Source organism: Heterocephalus glaber, unplaced genomic scaffold (genome assembly GCF_053883595.1).
Source record: "Heterocephalus glaber isolate CG9 unplaced genomic scaffold, H.glaber_assembly_v1.0 deba00001472, whole genome shotgun sequence".
NCBI classification, from domain to species: Eukaryota; Metazoa; Chordata; class Mammalia; order Rodentia; family Bathyergidae; genus Heterocephalus; species Heterocephalus glaber.
The window spans coordinates 1,441,008-1,456,697 of NW_028258315.1; the positions used below are offsets into that span (position 1 = coordinate 1,441,008).

The 15,690-nt window shown below is 51.0% G+C and overlaps 3 non-coding genes across 3 annotated transcripts; 2 read left to right on the forward strand and 1 right to left on the reverse strand.

Moving 5' to 3' along the window:
- The first annotated feature begins 377 nt into the window (after window positions 1-377).
- Window positions 378-451, forward strand: Trnai-aau (transfer RNA isoleucine (anticodon AAU)). The gene has a single exon. It is a non-coding gene; the product is annotated as a tRNA-Ile (tRNA).
- Window positions 452-3,060: 2,609 nt separating this feature from the next.
- Trnav-aac (transfer RNA valine (anticodon AAC)) lies at window positions 3,061-3,133 on the reverse strand. Its single transcript has one exon. It is a non-coding gene; the product is annotated as a tRNA-Val (tRNA).
- Window positions 3,134-5,286: 2,153 nt separating this feature from the next.
- Window positions 5,287-5,369, forward strand: Trnal-caa (transfer RNA leucine (anticodon CAA)). The gene has a single exon. It is a non-coding gene; the product is annotated as a tRNA-Leu (tRNA).
- The last annotated feature ends 10,321 nt before the right edge of the window (window positions 5,370-15,690 follow it).

The window sequence follows — 15,690 nt, forward strand, 5'->3', positions numbered from 1 at the left end:
CGGGCCCGCCCTGTCGGTCGGAGCCGGGCGCGGTGGCGGGGCTCTCTGCCCTGGGGCCTGGACTCCGGCTCCTCCCGAGAGGCCGCCGGGCGCGCGGGTGCCCTGCCCGAGCCCACACGCACCCGCCCCCACATACACCCATCCTCGGGCTAGGCTGCGTTCGCCCGGGTGCAGCAGGAAACCGCTCCTCGCGTGTGCCGGGGACAGGCGCATGCTCCACCCGCCGCGGCGCTCCGCGCAGAGCAGTAGGGAGACGGGAAAGAGGTTGGGCGAGCGTGGCGGAAACTAGCCGTTTTGGGAAGAGGGAGAGCTTGCTCTCAGCCAGCCCAGATTATGCACAAACATTCCCAAATTAGAAGAACGACAATCTCACACATGGCCGGTTAGCTCAGTTGGTTAGAGCGTGGTGCTAATAACGCCAAGGTCGCGGGTTCGATCCCCGTACGGGCCAAGGTAGGTTTTTCTTTGTAAAAAACTGGCCTTAAGTTACAATTTAGAGTGAAGGAAATAGATCAGAGGACTGAAGAGGAAGTATTACTACTGGGAGTCACTTGCTTGCTCATCTAAGGTTTTCGTTTTCATTAAAAATTCATTTTACTTCAGCGAGGTAACTTTATTTGCTATTCCTCCAAAACACGGAGTACTCTCCACGTCCGGGTCTTTGGGGCACTATTTCCTGTCTGAAGGGCTCCCTTGGACTAATTTCTTTCCTTCAGATTTTTGCTCAGATATCACCAGTATTCTCTTTCTTTAGAGGTGGAAGATCAAACTCAAGCCCAGTGTCTATCCTGACAATTTTTCTCCTTAACATATGTTATCACATGATCTAACAGTTTACCTTCTTCTTAAAAAATTGCTGTAATTTTGCCACTAGAAAGAAATATTTTTTTCTGCTTGGTTCACAGGTATCATCCCAGGCCTAGTAAGCCCCATACACACAGAGCACGTCTACACGGGTTCACTGAATGAATGGTCAACTTCTTCTTTGAGGAAAAGAGCACATTTGCTTAAAGAGGGAGGGAGAGGGGAGCAACATTACCTGAAGCGGGGCCCTTCACATGACCCGTCCACTGGCAGGCAAAGGCAGCTTCCCTTTCTGAATTTCACAGGAGGGCCCACTGCTGTTAGCTCCTTCCGGTTCCCTTCTCTCCTCCCAGGATCTGGACCCCAAGTGGAGCTGGAGTCACTCCAGCTGGAAGGGTCTTGATTTCACAAGATCTCTAGCGGGTCTTGACCTCCACTGAGGACAGGAGTTTGCTGATCTGTTTTAGCAATTGGGATAGTTGGGAATCAGTAAATGTCCTGGGCTCACATCTCCAAATATCTCGTCTGGTTTCTAATTATCTTTGCTTTTCTGGTTCCACTTCCCCCATGAAAATCCACAAGGACTCTACCTCATAATCGAGTTTGGGGGGTGAGGCATGGTTTGTAGGTCTCCTTGAGGGACTACCTTTGAGAGTTGTGAGGCGAGTTGAACGGTCAGAGTCCCCTGTGAGGAAATAGGCCACTTCCCCAGAGCCTGGTCGGTCACTGTTGTCACAGGAGGCAGAGGCGAGCAGCGTCTGCTAAGTGGGATCAACCACAGGGCAAGCTGGTGATCACCAAGTCAGGTCCAGGGCAGACTCCTCACGAGCTTTTTTACATTTGAGCAGAGCTATTCCAGGGCCAGCCTTTGCGTCTCTGTCCTGAAAAGTAAAAATAGAAGAGAAACGTGGAGTGGAGCTGGATGGGCGACAAGTTGCTCTCAGAGTTCTCAAAAGTTCCTCATCTCCTCAAGGGCGTGTGGCTTCTCACGCCGGCTGTGAAGGAACTGTGGTTTGACTTCAGGACAGTTTGATCCTCACTGCATCCAGCAAGTTTATCCTAGCAGTTATTCCAGTGAACATGCAAATGTGCCGCTTGACCCTGTCTTTTAAAAGCTTCTCTGGACTCACCCTCTGCCTCTAGGTAATGGCCCATTTCTCCGATGACCTCTTTAACAATCTCTAAAGAGTTATCCACATTTACTAGCTGTGTTCTCTCCTGTTCTTCAAAACTTTCAGGATTTTGGTATCACCATTGCTCAGAGACTTCTGGTCCAGGTCACCAGGGAGCTTGGGGTGTGGCTGGCAGCAGAGTGCTTGCCTAGTGGTCACAGGCAAAGAGCAAACACAGAACAGGGCCTCCACCCCTAGTCCTGTCCTGTCTTCTCGAGACAACAGGTACTTTACCCTTCTCAAGACATTTTCTTTAGTTGACTCCTGAGACACTGCAGCCCTGCTTGTCTCTCGCCTTGCTGGCTCCTCCTCCTCAGTACCCTGGTGACAGTCCTGTCCCCTCCGATCCTTTGGAGCAGCCACCTTTAGCATGGGGTGTCTCAGGGTGTGGTCCCTATACCCTCTCTGGCTACCTCATTTATCTGCCCGGCTTGGATTATGTCTGCCGAGGTGCCGCTCATAATTCGAGTGCAGCCGACCATTCCACCGGACTCCAGCTTCGCCTGTCCGACCTGTCCATTCCTGCCAGACAGCGGGGTGCATGTGCTGGTCCGCAGGTCCCCAATATCCTGCCACTCCAGCTCTTTCTTGATGTGGTTACTGACAGCTTCATTTGTACAGCTTTTCTGGGAAGAAGCTTCCTCACTCTTTCTTTCACTCCTCACCTCCATTTTCTCAGGAATCCTCTTGGCTCTGCCTGGAAAACGCAGCTGCCTCAGCTCCTTCCCTCCCCTGTCCCTGGCTGAGCTTGGATGCTCTGGCCTCGGGGACTTAGCGTCTCTCCTCTGTCCTCTCTGTTTGAAACCCTCTCCCCAGAGCTGGTGCAGGGATCTGGCTTCCCTGCTGCAAGCCCAGCTCCCCATGTGTGCTCAGAGTAAAACACAAAGTCCTCTAGGGCCAGCCCAACAAGGGTGCCCTGCTCTGTCCTCTCTCCGAAGTCGTTGCCCTTTGCCTTTTTGCCTGGGGACAGGTGAGGAAGAACGTCTCCGTGTCCTGCTGCCCCACGCTGAAAGGGAAAATTGGTCTGAGACTTGGCTGAAATGGGAATAGATTCAGACCAGTGTTTCACAAAAGTTACAGCCTATGTTTCCGCCCGGTTTCGAACCGGGGACCTTTTGCGTGTTAGGCAGACGTGATAACCACTACACTACAGAAACACCCATCTCAGGCTTGCTTTACTTTTGTATGGTAGTTAAAAAGCGAACCTTAAATTTACCCTTCTTTGCTTGCCCTGTCCTCCCTCCCTCCCCCATCCTTCGAGCCCAGTTTGCCACCCGTGAACACAGCCCGCCACGCACCGTGCCTGTCCCGAGGGGAGTGAGGCTCAGTCCCTCGACCCGCGGTTCCTAAATGAGTCTGAAACAAGGGGAGGGGCAGTGTCTATGCAAGGCTGTGTGACAAGAAATCAAGAGTATGAGAGAGGAAGAAAGCTGAAGTTTTAAAAATGTCTGTGTAGAATGACGTGTTGCTACACGCACCCCTCCACTCCCCCGTACTCCCCTGTGGCCAGTATGATGCGCTGATGTCTCTTTATTCACTGTCCCGTTATGCCTTCAAGAGTGCATCTCCTTCTGAAAGACCAAAACACTGCTACCGCTAACATCCACATGGGGTTCGGCCTGGACCTGTGACGCTGGCTGTGCGGGGCCCTACACAGCTGGGAGGGGCGTCTGGGCGCGGCCAGTCTTCAGGGGCGTCTCCCTAGCGCACAGTGCCAGAGCGCTGGCGAGGGTATGAATTCTGCCAGCAGGATATGAGCGCTACCACATCCTCATTCCTGCAGCCATCGACGTGCAGCCCAGATTTCCAATTCTGCCAGTCTAAAGTAGCCAAGTAAGACCTCATTTTGTTTTGGATTTTATAAATTGCTGATAATATTAAGTGTTTAAAATGCATTTAATATTTTCTGAATTTTTTGATGAATCCCTGTTCCTATTCTTTACCTGTTTCCTAACAATCTTGATATTTTTTGTGTCTTCTTATTTATATATCGAGATCTTGTCATTTAAAAATATTTCCAGTGTCTTCCACTTTCACATGCCTATTTATTTTTCTATTGTGGCCTTCCTTGAACATATGTTAGATTTAGGTGGAGCAAACTGTATCAGTGTTTTGCTTAATTGTTGGCTTTTAAAGATTTTTAAAAAGTTATTTTCCGTCCTTTGGGTCATAAAGATATTTTCTACATGTATTTCTATTAACTTTTTGGCTATCATACATAGGTGTTTAAACTCTAAAAAAGCATATTTTATAAAATCTATACGTGATTCCACCATATGGAACCCTCCTCCTCCGACAGGTCCTTTCCTGCCCGAGGCACTGAAGGGTGCAGGCGCTGGGGACCCGGCGGTGAGCCTCCGAGCTCGGTGAGTTCGAGAAGCGCAGGATTCTTTCTGAGCCAGGGGCGCCGAGTCCGAGGAATTAATCTTCCGTACTCGCGTGGTGGAGCGGATGCAACCTTCTCCCCATGAAGCCCGTTCTTCCGGGCACCCAGATAACAGAGGGGCGCTTACTTTTGTTCCTCTGATGTTTGCACCGGAAATCTACCCCCACCCTGCCTCAGGATCTAGCTTCCTCTCTGGCTCTAGGGCTCCTCACAGACGTTCAGGTGCCTGGCGGGCCTGCTTCCCAGTGAGTTCCTTCCCCTGCTCAGCTTGCAGAGCTTTCCAGGTCCTCGAGGGCGCAGGGAGAGGTCTCAGCGGCGGCAGCCGGGACGCGGGGTGCAAAGGCGCGCGTGTTCAAATCGGTGGATTGGATTCAGCCTCCAGGGTGTGCACAGGGCTCACCACGGCGCCTCCGGGAGCTCCTCTGGGTGTAACGGGCGCCCCTGGGCCCGGACAGAGAGCCCTCAGATCCAACGAGTTTCCTTCGGGGGAGCTGGAACTCAGCGGGCAGAACTGTTTGGGGCAGCAGCACGAAGTGGGGTTCGGGGGTGGTCTAGGTGGCTGGAGTCCCCACCCCTTCTCCCCTTTGCTTTTTCTTCCTGGATCCTAAGTGCTGACAGAGGACGGTCTGGAAAGGTGACTATCCCTAACGTGTCCTGTGCTTTCTTGTTCTTAAAATTATAATCCTTATTTGACTGCAAGTCCCTGGGGTCAGGGATAGTTTGTCGTCCCCTAACACCTAGCATGATGTTTGGCAAAATGAGTGGTAAAATAGGCCTTGTTAAAGATGTTTCTTTCATTTCTTTCTAAAAGAAATATTGCAAGGTTTGTAACACCCCTTTGAACTTCAAGTTTCACAAACAGGACCTCCTTACAGTCCTTCAAAGATAAAAAATTACAAATAGAAAAGAAGCTCACTGGTAGTTACTGGGATGGTCAAGTGGTTAAGGCGTTGGATTCAAGATCCAACAGCCAGAAGTCTGCGTGGGTTCAAACCCCACTCCCGGTAGGAGGCGCTGCTCGCCGTTTTACTCATGGCTTTGCATACTCGAGTTTAAACGCTCTTAAAGCTAACGGTCGTGGACACGGCGATAGGGTACAGTTTCACTGTTTTGCCCAAGCGCCGGCGCACAGATTGCCCGGAACAGACAGCGGGGTGCTTTGGGGGATGGGACGGGGGAGGCGGCACCCGCCCCAAGCTGCCAGAGACCTGAATTCTGCAGGAATTTGGCCGGGGAGCGAGGTCCGAGCCCTTCCTTCCCAGGCGCGCCGCCCGGCTCCCCTCTTCGGAGCCGGGAATCCAGCAGCTCCAGCCTCGCCATGGAGGAGCCGCGGAAGGAGGCGGCGTCCGGGAGGGGGCGCCGCTGTGGGACCCAGGCCGACGGGGAGGCAGAGGGGAGCCGCCCCGGGGATAGCGGAGCGGAGGCCCCGGAAGGACAGGCTGCACCGCTCCGCTGCTCTGCCCCTCTTCTGGGCCGAGGGCTGCAGAGCTGTCACCGCCCCTCGCTGCTTTCGGGTCCCCTCCGTCCTTCTGCAGGGGCCACCTGAGCCGGCCCTGCCGCCTGGCCTCCCTAGCAGCCAAAGCGCTTTGGGTCCCCACCAGCAGTGAGGGTGAAGTCCCCTGCGTCCTCGCCAACACCGGGTGTTTTCGACTCCTAAAGGTGCAACCATTCAACTGGATCTGTATTAGGGCCTCGCTGTGGTTTTAATTCGCGTTTCCCGAAAGAGTGAAGCATGCTTTCAGGGGTTTACTAACAGTCATAAGTACTGTTCAAGAGTGTGCTCTAACATAACATGTGCCCATTTCAAATTCTTTTCTTATTGTTGAGTTTTGAGAGTTCTTTACGTTTTGGACACATCACAACGATCAGATATGTCTTTTGTGAATATACTTTCCGTTTAGAATATATTTTTATTTTCTCTGCAGAGAACTCTTTCATTTGGAAAAGGCCTAATTTCTCAGGGTTTGTTTGTTTGTTTTGTTTTGAGGGAGAGCAGTGCTAATCCCATTTTTTCTTATATTTTCTACAAGAATGTGCAAGCTCAGCTTGAGTACTTGATCCTAGGATTTCTAGAATTTCCTCTGTGTCCACACTTAATTGGAGCAGTTCATAAGACACTGAATTTTAGCTGAATTTTTCTTAGCTTCTTGAGTGGAGGACCCTTTTCATCCCATGCAATGTGTGAACTGTTATTCGTGTCTCATTTCTGCTTGGGCGCATCTGTTTTTCCTTAGATTTTAAACTATTTGGTTACTCTGAGACCTGAGCTCTCATGGGATCAAGGAAAGTTATGTATTTTTGCATTACCTGGATTTTTCTTTGTTAGGTTAGGAGCAACACTCTTTAGCTTTCTGCATCCTAGGTGGATGCCGAGTCCTGGAAGTTTTATATGAACAGAATGCTGGTGCTCTCTTCATGCCCACCCTGCCACTTTGCCCATCCTCAGCATAGTGGAAATCAGAGATAGACCAGATGGTGGACTAAAGATAGACCTGTTGTGTCTCTATCCAAAAGTCCACCAAGAAGGAAGAAAGGTGGGGGGGGGGGACAAAGGAAGAGGAGGAGGAGAAAAAGAAAGGGAAAGAGGAAAGGAAGGGAAGAAGGGGGAAAGGGTCATAGACACAAAAGGACAAAAGATGGGAAAATACAAAGTAGCAGAACATTTTAAAAATTAAACACAAGAAGAATTAGTGTGGTACACAAAGACAGCTTTATTTTAAGATAGAATTGGGGAAAGTGTAGGGAACAGGGAAAGGGTCAGGGTTAGTGACTGCCTAGTGGAAGAACACAGCCAGCCTGGCTAGGGTTGTTAGCTGTACTCAGTGTGAGGGATAGAGAAGCTATGTCCATTACATCTTTACAGCATGCAGTTTAGCATTTGTTTTTGCCCCAGTACTGGGGGTTAAACCCAGGGCCTTGCTCTGAGCAACACCCCTGGCCATTTTTACTTTGAGATACGGTCTGGCTAAATTGCTTAGGTTGGCCTTGAACTTGTGAACCTCCTGCATCAGCCTCCACAGTAGTTGGGATTACAAGTGTGTGCCACCACACCTGGTTAGTTTCTGATTCCTGGATATATGTGTTAAGAACTAAGGTCCCTACCCTCTTGCCAAAGGTGTGTGTTTAACTTGTAACTACCCAGTAGCTCAGGATGTGACTATACTTGGAGACAGGGCTTGCAGAGGTCATTAAATTAAATGACATCCTTCTCATGGGCCCTAATCCTGTAGGACTGATTTCTGTATAAGAAGTGATTAGGACACAGACAGAAGAAAGACCAGCCCAGACACAGGCAGGAGATGATGTGATAGTTAACTGTTTTGTCAACTTGAGTGAGAAACACCCAACTAACCGAACTAGCTTCGTTCTGGGTGTAGCTGATGGGAGTCACTGAAGCCAGAAGACCCAGACCCACCCCGGGTGTGAGTGACAGCAGCCAATAGGCCTGTGGCCTGAATGGAATAAAAAGGGGAACAAAGGAGGAGGGCTCTCTTCTGTTTCTGGAGAAGCTCCGGGCTGCACCTTCACCTTGGACGTCATCTCCTGGTGTCCAGCGCGGGGCCTTCTGCTTCCATTCAGACCCTTGGGCCTCCTGATGGGGATGCGCATGGGGATCTGCAGGGAGCTCCAGGCCTCTGACTGGAATCCTTCAGTGGCAGCAAGGAGTCACACACAGTGGCCATGGAAACTTGAGTTTCAGATCCGTGTGAACAGAGAAGAGCCATACAGTGATTTAAATAAGATGAAAGTAAATTTACTATAAAAGTACAGCAGATATGAGCATAGTCAAGTACACATTAACATTCATTGAGGCAGAGATGAGGGGAATCCTCTGGGGAAGGATCTTGTGTGAGATAGAGCCTTTGGCAGGCCAGAGAGAAAACGCTGTGTCACATCCAGTTCCGTAAGCATGGTGTTCAGACAAACGAGCCGGTGCTGGTGGGCCTGCGTGGCTGGAGGGGCTCAGTATCGGCTACAGCCGAGGACTCACACTGACAGTGCCACAGTGCCATCGTTGAGGCTCTCTGTAAATAACATTTCCTTCCCGCGGCGCGCATGTGGCCAGCCTCCCCCCACCCTGTGAGAAATGGCACGCAGCTGAGGTCAAGTAGCAAACACATGCACTTCAATGACTCGCTGTTGTGGGACTGTATGATTCAAAATTCAATTATTCCCCTAGTCTCTCTTGTGTTTAAAATTTAATGGTTAGAATGTGCTTGTTAGTCTTGAGATAGTAGATAAAATCTGTAACAAAGCAAAGTTCCTAAGTAAATCATTCAACCCCTTGTTTGTCCGGAGAACGAAAATTCCCAGACCCACTATCGGTAGAACAATCCATCACTGTGTCTGCTGATCATCAGTACGTGACGGTCGTGACCATATGGTCGTGACCATTACTGTGTGTCTGCTGACCGTTAGTACATGACAGTCGACCACCAACCTTTGTTCCTTTTTTTCCGTAAATCTACATGTTAACCTCCCCCTCAACCCCCTATAAAAACAGCCTTGGACTCTGAGCCAGTTGCCTCTCTTAGCCACTTTGCTTTGGGAGTGCCGTCTGGCCAGACTAATAAAGGTCTGTTTTATTTTCCAACCTGTCCGGTGTGTTCCTTCCCGGGTGTTCGTCGCCGCAGTCAGCTCCTTGGAGCATTTGGTAAGGCCCTCGGTCTTACACTGTTTTAGCCCTTTCCCTGACACCTTCGGATCTCCGCACGTGATGGACCTTTCCTCCCTTCCTGACTCTGTGGGCGGCCATTGTAAGCCTACTTGTAAATCCTTATTTATATGTCTTATATTAGATCTGCTGCTCTAGCGAGCACTGACTGATATGGATGGCCACCTCCTGATCAAGAACTAGGCTTCAGAGGCAACCAGCCCAAGTGTGGCATGGAGGACAGGGAGGCATGGGATTGCAGATCCAGCACTCGGGAGGCTGAGGCAGGAGGACTGGCAAGGCAATATACTGAGATCTGTCTCAAAATAATAGATACAAATATAAACAAATGCAGAGTGAAAGAAAGACAACTCTGTTGATACCTTAACTTGAAGTCTCCAGGCTCCAGAATATAAATTTTAAATGGCTGAGCCCCCGGCACTCTGGTAGTTTATTATGGCTGTGCTAACAAACAATACAATGTGTGTGGTGCAGAGACTGCCAAAAGAGAGATACAAGAGGAAGGATTTTTTTAAAAAAAACATTTACAGTAAATAAAGACCATGGGGGAAAACTTTATGTCATCACATATCATTCATATTCTCAGAGTGGAAACATTTTATCTAATAAGTAAAGCTAAGATCTAATGAAGAAAAACTTTCAGAATTTTTTTTTTGGTATCAGGGATTGAACTTGAGACCTTGCGCTTGTGAGACAGGCAGCAGAAGCACTGAGCTAAATCCCCAGCTGACAAAAACTTTCATGAAACAATAAAAGAGGTTAGGGAAAGGAAGAGCATGTTAGTAGTAATTTAAATATTCAGTACGTGAATGTGGTCCATAATAAAGTGTGCGAAAATGCACGTTTGTTTTCAAGTCTAGTCCGACTGGCAAACGGGGAGGAATCTTAGGTAGCTTAGATCTGGTCCGCCGATTCAGCCTTTCCCACTGCGGTTTTGCAAAGGGACGTGGGTTTTCTTTTCTCTTGGCAGCTGGACCTGGGGCTTCTCAGTTGAGGGTGCTGGGGCGGGGGGGGGGTCCCCACAGCCCCAGATCGCTGCCCACACCCCACACCGCTCCCGTCTTTCGGCCCCACAGATCGTGGGTGAACGCGGCGTGGGCACGCGGCGGCTTCAGTCTTCTGCCTCCCCGCGCCCCTCACGATGCAGTGCCCGCGTGGGTAAGCTTTTGGCCAAGAGGCACCGTGCATGCTACAAACCGAGGTCTCTTTGGCTTGTGTTCGCTCCCCTTGATTTCCTTTCCACGCGGCACCACTCTGCCCCACGCGCCACCTGTTCCCGCGGCCACTTCGGGCCTGGCTTTCACCCTTCTTCTTTCAAACGCAGTGTCTCAGTGTCCTTCCGCGGTGAATTGTCCAGACCGACGCGCGCGGATGCAGACCGGGCTGCGACCCCGCGGACGGACCCGGGAACGTGCGCGTGCGCACCCGGGCTCGTTCACGCGCACGTGCTCGTGCACGGCGGCCCTGCTCGCGCCCAAGGGCCGGCTGCGCACGCGGAGAGCTCGGGGACGGGAACGCAGCGCGCCAAAGCCCAGCTCCACACGCGCGCGTTGGACGGTTTTCCTCGCGCGGCCTTAGTCGCGCATCGGCCGACCCTGTCTCATCTCAGGACATTCCACCTCCCCCAACACGAGCTCCGCGACCACTCGGCTGCCCTGACGACCGCGGGGCCGTCCGTGTCTAGCGCCGCCCCTTCCCGAGAGCCCCGAGACAGGATCGAAGCACGTGGCCTTTCTGTCTGGCTTCCCGGCGTGGCTCTTCACGGTTCGCGTTTTGTAGCTCGCATCCGAACGTCACTCTCTTCTACCGTCGGGTAGCGTCCTACGTTTGACTGTTGGGGCTGCCTTCAGCAGATCCCTTTCCTCAATATCCTGTTAATTCTCTTCAAAGAATTTGTTTGTGTTAGTATTTTTTTCATGAAGCTATATTTTACTTTTGCTGCTGTTTAGTGTTGCATCGTCAGAATATACCAGTTTATTTTTATTTTTAAATTCTTAGCGGTACAGGTTTGCAGCACATAACGAGATCACATTCCTCGTGGGCAGTGGGCGCATGCACATCACACACCTTCATTCTTTTTCCACAGCCCTCCATCTCCCGGTTTCCTTCCCCTTTTGCAAAAGACCTTCTAGGATCTCTTATTTTGCTCTTTATACTTTGGGGCTTTCTCATAAGATAATCCATTAGATATTTAAGTTCGTGTGTATGGTCTATTCCACTTTAACATTGTCGTCTCAAGGTCAATTTGAGCAGCACACAAAGAAAAGTATGTTTCTGAACATCGAGCAAAACCCAAAATTCAAGGGTCGAGCCAGCCAGGAGTCAAACCTGGAATCTTCTGATCCGTAGTCAGACGAGTTATCCATTGCGCCACTGGCCCGCCTGGTGGCTTCTCGGCCGCTCGATCTTAGAGAAGACCGGGTCCGGCGGAAACCAGAAATGAGAACAAGCCTTCTGTTTGCGTAGGGCGCAGGCCCTTGAAACCGTCCTGTTTACTGCGCGGGCAGCAGCAGGTGACAGCGTGACCGACCCGCGTGCCCCGCTGCCCCGCGCAGCCACCCTGGAGCCAGACCCGGATGCTGGCTGCCGGTCAGCGCGAGCGACCCGCAGACGGCCCACTTCGGCCTTAATTAAGGCACAGGAAAGTGAAGTCCATGCGCCCTTAGGGTAGCAGTCGGGGTCCCCACGCCCCTCCCCAAAGTGCCGAGCAGGAGAAGGCGGTTCCAGCACAGCTGCCCCCGGACGCGGAAGAGGCGCCAGAACCCCGCGAAGCCAAAGCCGCGCGGCGCCCCGCAGGGACGGACTCCGGTCCTGACCAGAAAGCGAGGCCGGACGTCGCCCAAGGCTCGAGGGGACGGAGTGGGCCGGGAGGGACCCCGACGGGAAGCGCGTCCTCCGCCGCATTTCTACCCGCCCGGCGCGTCCCTGACGGGTGTTTATGATCCTAGGCCTTCCGGTTGCCGGTTGCCGCCAGCCGATGAACTCTCTAAGGGAGCTACCTGCACTTGTGTTAGCTCGAGCAGTTTCACTCTAGATTTTTTTAAAAGGAAACTTTCCTCAGTTGCTCCTAGCCACTGGGGTCCCTCTGGGTTTCCACATGTAGAAGTCTCATAGAAAAATAAGCCGCTATTGTGAAGGCGGAATCCAAGCGTTGGTGCGGACCGTGACGAAAGCATGCGGTGGCGCGCAGGGAGGGCAGAGCGGACACAGCCGAGGGTCAGGGGGGCGAGAAAGGCAAGGGACCAGAAAAGGCCCGGAACTGGGGCCAGGGATTTAGCTTAGTGGTTCCGCCTCCTGCCTTGCCCGCACAAAGTCCCGAGTTCAATCCCCGGTACCAAAAACAAAACAAAAAACAGAAAAGGCCCGGGGCAGTACAGTTAGCTGACCTCTCGTTTTGAGGATTGCGTGTGGATAAGAGGAATAAAAGCACTTCCCCAAGGCAGGGAAGCTCCGGGCATGGAACTTGAACCTGCGCAGGGAGGCCCCACTGCGCTTCACGTCCAACACCTTAACCACTAGGCTGGCCAGGGGAGTCTCTAAGCCGTCTCGGAAGTCCACACTCCTGGGGCCCTGAGTGCCCCCCAGCCGGATGCCGCCAGCAGGAGCCGGGCTGCTGGACCTCACCCTTGGGAGAGTGTGAGGGATCCCTGCTTTAGGGTTCTTCGGGTCTTTCTTCCCGTTTTCATGGATTGCCTGCTTTTTCTTAAACTGTGGCCGGGAGTGAGCGAGGCTCGTGAGGAGTGGCCCCGGACCGCTTTCTGCTGCGCCAACCTCAGAGTTCACTGTGTTTCTGCTACACAGGACGATGGGCAGTCCAGTGCACCCCTGGTAACTCCGGGATTGGGGAGCACCTGAGAAGTTCGGGTTTATTAAATAGTTATCTACTCACTTATCAAATAATTCCGAATTATTTAATTAGATAAACTGTGGCACAACTACACAGTGAAATACTATGCGTATTTCACAGAAAATGAGAATGCGTTACGTGCGTGTGTATGTACGCAAGCAAAATTCAGGGCAATGGGGTCAGAGCGACAGTGTGGGAGACATACTCATGCTCGATTGTGTAAATATTGTAGAAAGTACCTCTCCAAGAACACGAGATCAGTAAACACATGGCACTTAGAAGATGGCTTCTTCCACGGCTTTGGAGCTTTCAGACGGCTGACAGCAGGATTTCACACTGGGGCAGCGCCTCCCACATGAAGAAGCTGAGCAGGAGAATTCCCTCTCCGAGTGCTCTCATAAGCCATTGCATTATCACTTTTGGTGCTGCAATGCAATATCCCCACTTTGAAAAGTGTAGGGAGAAAGTTGTTTTCTCAAGGAAAGAGAACTGGGATAGCTGGGGCCATTTCAATACAGCAGCCAGGATCTCTGAGTCAGAATATTCTGGTCGCTGCCTGCCTATTAAACACAGTAGACGCAGTCAACGTGAGCTGCCCAATAACATACCACAAAGCGGCCTGCAAAAGACACAAGCGATTTTCTCCCATTCAAGAGGTGAGCAGGGAGCTGTGAGGCTGGTGCTGGGGAGCCTCTCCCTGGCTCACTGAGGGCAGCTCTCTCACTGCCTCCCTCGGTCCTTTCTCTGTGCAGAAAGGCAGGGTGCTGGGACCTTTCCTCTTCTTAAAAGGACACTGGTCCTATTGACTAAAGTCCCACTCTGTGACCTCACTTGACTTTCATTAGCACCCTAATGATCTGTTAGGGTTTATAACTCATGTCCCCGCAAACCTTGTGGACTCTCAGGTGGTGCTTTTGGTAGGTGATTGGATCAAGGGGGCCTGATTAATCAGTAGTGTGTTCCCCTGATGAGTTTGTAGCTAAGTGTGGTGTTGGGAGGACTGCCAGGTTGGAGGAGGTGGGCCCTGGGGCAGTGGCCTAGAAGAACCTGTCTCCCTCCTCCCCCCTTGATCTCTCTTTGTCTCCGGCCCCCATGCTGTGAGCTCTTTCTCCTCTGCCAGGCCACCCTGGCTTGGAGCCAGCCCAGTATGGACTGAAAGCTCTACAAACTGTGAGCTGAAATAAACCTTTCCTCCTTGAGGTTGTGGGTGTCCAGTATTGTGTCTCGGCAATGAGAAAGTAAGACAAGATCTTAATTCCAAATGCAGTAACATTAGAATTAACCAGGGCTTCAGTAAATTTGGGGGAGACACTTTAGTCCGTAACAACAGCAGCTTGTGATCAGTAATTTGGTGCCAGCATCGTCGTCTCCTTTGTGATAGGAATTCTGGCTTCATGGTTGTCAGTCCCACTGTAACTTCCAGCCTACAGGGAGGAGCCATGCAAGGCACACGAGGATGCTGGGGCTCCACTCAGGAATTTGTTTTTCAAGACCGTGGTGAGAGGTCCTCTGTGAAGCCAAGAGCGCGTGAGAAGGTGTCTCACCCATCACATGAGCAGTCTGAGAGTGTGCACTTCCCTCCGCTCTGCTCTGCTCTGGGGAACATCAAGGGGGCGCTGATAACTCCATTTCCCTTTGGGGCACACCAACATTGGACCCATACCTTTACTGACCAGGAACGTGTAGAGCTGTTCATTTTATTTTATCTTATTTTTATTTAGTGAGACAGGGTCTCACTGTGTAGTTTATCCTGGCCTTGAACTCACTATGCAGCCCATGATGGCTTCAAATTCATAGCAATCCTCCTGCCTCAGCCTCCTAAGTGCTGGGTTTACAGGTGTGTGCCACCACACGTGATGTGTAGAGCCATTCTTGTCCCTTGAAGCTGTAATGCTGAATCGGTTTGCTTTGCTCAGTAAGCTCAATTCCAGTGAATTTGGTCTGATGCAACTTTTCATTCCTTCATCTTGATAATTGACAAAGTCCTACAATTCTTTTGGTGTGGGTCACACCTTCCCAAGGATCTCACTCTGTATCTGACCCTGTGGAATCTCAGAAGCAAGAGATGTTAGATCCTGAGGAATACCGGCAGAGCCAGCTACCTCAGAGAGGCAGGTATTCAGGCTGGAGGCCCTAACCTTCTCAGGTAGGGTGGAAGGGCTGCTTCTACCAACTAGCCCTGCAGTTCTAGTCTGGGAATGAAGAATGATTTCTGTAAATGAACTTGAGAAAGTTGATAGCTCCCACCTTCCAATGTTATTTCATTGCAGAAAAACGAAACAAAACAAACCTAAGGTCTTCAGAACTCCTAATGTTTAGCAGTTCTCAATATGGACCCATATCACTATATTATTATGCACTTGCCCCTCCTCCTTCTCCTTTACTATTCTTCTCCTACCCAAACTCAGTGTGGGAAGAGATTTTTCTTCAGTCATCCCAATGTTCATGGCTAGGCCTCTAAAACAAGAGACAGACCAACAAGAGAAAAGCACACACATTTATTTAATATAAGTGTAAGTGACATGGAAGTTGTGTTAGTTACTTTTCTCTCATTGCTGAGACAAAATACCCGACCCCCAAAGTTAAAGGAGGAGAGGTTTATTTGGCTCACAGTTTGTAGAGGTTTCAGTCCATGTTCGGCTGGCCCCGTGGCAGAGTGGTATATGGCACAGAGGGCGTCACAGAGGTGAAACAGTTGATGGTGGCCGAAGACAGCAAAAGCAACAAGAGCCTTAGCAGCGTCTTTCTGCCCCTTTTGTCTCATTCAGACTGCTTCGGGCTGGTAGCACTCACATCTTAATCCTGG